We start from the raw sequence: 5691 nt of genomic DNA, 5'->3' as shown, positions 1-5691 counted from the left end.
TTTCTCACCTTTTTTCCTTAAACCTTGTTGCTTTTATTGCTGTTTTTCATCATTCTTGGGTTGAATTAGAGGATTAGTCTTCATCCAAGACATGTCAACTGAAACAAAGCCATGTAAATGCCCAGGTCACTGCAAATCGGCACCTAGGTGGCCCTTCATGTCCATTGCAACAAATTGGCCCCTAGCCCCCCACGCCTTTTACACCATTTTCGCAAGACAAATCTCATTACTTGCACCCCACCATAACCCGCCTAGTTCAGTAACAGCATCCGACGAGTTGCTTCCAGACAGCTGTCTTTCATTTCATTCTTCCAATTGATGCCCACATACACGTTACCATCGGTTTCCGTCAAGCCCAAGAAGTGTAAGAAACCCCGAGGTTCATAGCTAGCCGTGGTTAAGCTTCTGACCCACGCGCCATGATCAACTTACACATGGTTATTCATCTCCAAACCATGTTTTGAGGTTAATTTTCCTTTCAATTCTCTCTCCTTTTTTATCTAGACCTTATTGTTTTCATTGTTGTTTTTCATCATTCTTAGATTTAATTAAAAGATTATTCTTGATCCAAGGCATGTCAATTGAGGAAGCAAAGCCATACAAATGCCCAAGTCACCACAAATCGGCACGTAGGTGCACGTTCATGTGCATTGCAAAATAAAGGACCCCAGCCCATGGCCTCTTGCACTATTTTCTCAAGTGAAGTTTCGTTATTTACACCCCAGATTAACAATCCTAGTTCAATTCTTCCATCCGCCGAATTAGCTACAAGAAACCCATCTTTTATTTTTTTTTTCCCTTCCAATTGAAGCCCACAAACACCTTACGATTGGTTTCGGTCAAGCCCGAGAAACTTAAGAAGCCCCCAAGGTTCACATCTAGCCATGGTTAAGCTTATGACTTGTGTTAAGGGTGGTAATCAACTCACACATGATTATTTATTTGTAGACCGTGTTTTGAGATTAATTTATCTTTTAATATTCTCTCTCACCCCTTTTATCTTGACCGTATTGTTTTCATTGTTGTTTTCCATCATTCTTAGATTTAATTAGAAGATTAAAAGCCATGTCAATTGAAACAAAGTCATGGAAATGCCCGAGTCACCGCAAATCCGCACCTTAGTGCAACTTCATGTGTGCATTCCAACAAATCGGCTCCAAGCCCATCCCTTTTACACCATTTCCTCATTGGAATCTTCACTATTTACATCCCACATTAGCCCTCCTAGTTTACTTCTAACATCCGATGAATTAGCAGCAATAAACCCAGTCTTCTATCAAATTCTTTCAGTTGATGCCCACATACACCCTTACCATTGGTTTCCGTCAAGACCAAGACGTGTTAAAAGGCCCCAAGGTTCACATCTAGCCATGCTTAAGCTTCTAGCTAAGTTAAAGGGCCATAATCAACACACACAAGATTATTCATCTCTAAACCATGCTTTGTGCTTAATTTCCCTTTTAATATTCTTTCTCACCTTTTTTCCCCTACACCTTGTAGCTTTTAATGTTGTTTGTCATCATTCTAGGATTGAATTAGAAGATTGTTCTTCATCCAAGACATGTCATTTGAAGGAAAGCCGGGTAAATGACCAAGTCACCGCAGATCGGCTCCTAGCTGCCCCTTCATGTGCATTGCGACAAATCGGCCCCTAGCCCACGCATTTCGCAATATTTTCGCAAGAGAAATCCCACTACTCACACTCCACATTGACCCGCCTAGTTCAGTAATAGAATCCGACAAATTGCCACCCCGATATATGTCTTTTATTTCATTCTTGAAATTGAAGGCCACATACACCTTACCATTGGTTTCGGTCAAGCCCAAGAAGCGTAGCAATCTCCCAAGGTTCACATCTAGCCACGGTTAGGCTTATGACTTGAGCTAAGGGCAATAGTCGACTTCCACACGATTATCTATCTCTAGACCATATTTTGAGATTAATTTATCTTTTAATATTCTTTCTCACCCTTTTTATCTTGACCTTATAGTTTTCATTGTTGTTTTCCATCATTCTTAGAATTAATTCGAAGATTATTATTCATCCAAGACATGTTAATTGAAACAAAGCCGTGTAAATGCCCAAGTCACAGCAAATCGCCACCTCGGTGCACCTTCATGTGTGCATTGCAACAAATCGGCACCAAGCCCATGCCTTTTAGACATTTCGTCATTGGAAACTTGACTATTTGCTCCCCACAATCACCCTCCAAGTTCAATTCTAGCATCTCATGAATTAGCAGCAAGAAATCCCCGTCTTGTATCTCATTCTTTCAGTTGAAGCCCACATACAGCTTACCATTGGTTTCCGTCAAGCCCAAGACGTTTAACAAGCCCCCAAGGTTCACATCTAGCCATGTTTAAGCTTCTAGCTAGAGTTAAAGGTCAACAATCAACATACACGTGATTATTCATCTCTAAACCATGTTTTGTGCTTAATTTCCCTGTTAATATTCTTTCTCACCTTTTTTCCTTAAACCTTGTTGCTTTTATTGCTGTTTTTCATCATTCTTGGGTTGAATTAGAGGATTAGTCTTCATCCAAGACATGTCAACTGAAACAAAGCCATGTAAATGCCCAGGTCACTGCAAATCGGCACCTAGGTGGCCCTTCATGTCCATTGCAACAAATTGGCCCCTAGCCCCCCACGCCTTTTACACCATTTTCGCAAGACAAATCTCATTACTTGCACCCCACCATAACCCGCCTAGTTCAGTAACAGCATCCGACGAGTTGCTTCCAGACAGCTGTCTTTCATTTCATTCTTCCAATTGATGCCCACATACACGTTACCATCGGTTTCCGTCAAGCCCAAGAAGTGTAAGAAACCCCGAGGTTCATAGCTAGCCGTGGTTAAGCTTCTGACCCACGCGCCATGATCAACTTACACATGGTTATTCATCTCCAAACCATGTTTTGAGGTTAATTTTCCTTTCAATTCTCTCTCCTTTTTTATCTAGACCTTATTGTTTTCATTGTTGTTTTTCATCATTCTTAGATTTAATTAAAAGATTATTCTTGATCCAAGGCATGTCAATTGAGGAAGCAAAGCCATACAAATGCCCAAGTCACCACAAATCGGCACGTAGGTGCACGTTCATGTGCATTGCAAAATAAAGGACCCCAGCCCATGGCCTCTTGCACTATTTTCTCAAGTGAAGTTTCGTTATTTACACCCCAGATTAACAATCCTAGTTCAATTCTTCCATCCGCCGAATTAGCTACAAGAAACCCATCTTTTATTTTTTTTTTCCCTTCCAATTGAAGCCCACAAACACCTTACGATTGGTTTCGGTCAAGCCCGAGAAACTTAAGAAGCCCCCAAGGTTCACATCTAGCCATGGTTAAGCTTATGACTTGTGTTAAGGGTGGTAATCAACTCACACATGATTATTTATTTGTAGACCGTGTTTTGAGATTAATTTATCTTTTAATATTCTCTCTCACCCCTTTTATCTTGACCGTATTGTTTTCATTGTTGTTTTCCATCATTCTTAGATTTAATTAGAAGATTAAAAGCCATGTCAATTGAAACAAAGTCATGGAAATGCCCGAGTCACCGCAAATCCGCACCTTAGTGCAACTTCATGTGTGCATTCCAACAAATCGGCTCCAAGCCCATCCCTTTTACACCATTTCCTCATTGGAATCTTCACTATTTACATCCCACATTAGCCCTCCTAGTTTACTTCTAGCATCCGATGAATTAGCAGCAATAAACCCAGTCTTCTATCAAATTCTTTCAGTTGATGCCCACATACACCCTTACCATTGGTTTCCGTCAAGACCAAGACGTGTTAAAAGGCCCCAAGGTTCACATCTAGCCATGCTTAAGCTTCTAGCTAAGTTAAAGGGCCATAATCAACACACACAAGATTATTCATCTCTAAACCATGCTTTGTGCTTAATTTCCCTTTTAATATTCTTTCTCACCTTTTTTCCCCTACACCTTGTAGCTTTTAATGTTGTTTGTCATCATTCTAGGATTGAATTAGAAGATTGTTCTTCATCCAAGACATGTCATTTGAAGGAAAGCCGGGTAAATGACCAAGTCACCGCAGATCGGCTCCTAGCTGCCCCTTCATGTGCATTGCGACAAATCGGCCCCTAGCCCACGCATTTCGCAATATTTTCGCAAGAGAAATCCCACTACTCACACTCCACATTGACCCGCCTAGTTCAGTAATAGAATCCGACAAATTGCCACCCCGATATATGTCTTTTATTTCATTCTTGAAATTGAAGGCCACATACACCTTACCATTGGTTTCGGTCAAGCCCAAGAAGCGTAGCAATCTCCCAAGGTTCACATCTAGCCACGGTTAGGCTTATGACTTGAGCTAAGGGCAATAGTCGACTTCCACACGATTATCTATCTCTAGACCATATTTTGAGATTAATTTATCTTTTAATATTCTTTCTCACCCTTTTTATCTTGACCTTATAGTTTTCATTGTTGTTTTCCATCATTCTTAGAATTAATTCGAAGATTATTATTGATCCAAGACATGTTAATTGAAACAAAGCCGTGTAAATGCCCAAGTCACAGCAAATCGCCACCTCGGTGCACCTTCATGTGTGCATTGCAACAAATCGGCACCAAGCCCATGCCTTTTAGACATTTCGTCATTGGAAACTTGACTATTTGCTCCCCACAATCACCCTCCAAGTTCAATTCTAGCATCTCATGAATTAGCAGCAAGAAATCCCCGTCTTGTATCTCATTCTTTCAGTTGAAGCCCACATACAGCTTACCATTGGTTTCCGTCAAGCCCAAGACGTTTAACAAGCCCCCAAGGTTCACATCTAGCCATGTTTAAGCTTCTAGCTAGAGTTAAAGGTCAACAATCAACATACACGTGATTATTCATCTCTAAACCATGTTTTGTGCTTAATTTCCCTGTTAATATTCTTTCTCACCTTTTTTCCTTAAACCTTGTTGCTTTTATTGCTGTTTTTCATCATTCTTGGGTTGAATTAGAGGATTAGTCTTCATCCAAGACATGTCAACTGAAACAAAGCCATGTAAATGCCCAGGTCACTGCAAATCGGCACCTAGGTGGCCCTTCATGTCCATTGCAACAAATTGGCCCCTAGCCCCCCACGCCTTTTACACCATTTTCGCAAGACAAATCTCATTACTTGCACCCCACCATAACCCGCCTAGTTCAGTAACAGCATCCGACGAGTTGCTTCCAGACAGCTGTCTTTCATTTCATTCTTCCAATTGATGCCCACATACACGTTACCATCGGTTTCCGTCAAGCCCAAGAAGTGTAAGAAACCCCGAGGTTCATAGCTAGCCGTGGTTAAGCTTCTGACCCACGCGCCATGATCAACTTACACATGGTTATTCATCTCCAAACCATGTTTTGAGGTTAATTTTCCTTTCAATTCTCTCTCCTTTTTTATCTAGACCTTATTGTTTTCATTGTTGTTTTTCATCATTCTTAGATTTAATTAAAAGATTATTCTTGATCCAAGGCATGTCAATTGAGGAAGCAAAGCCATACAAATGCCCAAGTCACCACAAATCGGCACGTAGGTGCACGTTCATGTGCATTGCAAAATAAAGGACCCCAGCCCATGGCCTCTTGCACTATTTTCTCAAGTGAAGTTTCGTTATTTACACCCCAGATTAACAATCCTAGTTCAATTCTTCCATCCGCCGAATTAGCTACAAGAAACCCA

This window comes from Carya illinoinensis, chromosome 9 (assembly GCF_018687715.1).
Source record: "Carya illinoinensis cultivar Pawnee chromosome 9, C.illinoinensisPawnee_v1, whole genome shotgun sequence".
NCBI lineage: Eukaryota > Viridiplantae > Streptophyta > Magnoliopsida > Fagales > Juglandaceae > Carya > Carya illinoinensis.
This window is presented reverse-complemented; position numbering follows the sequence as displayed.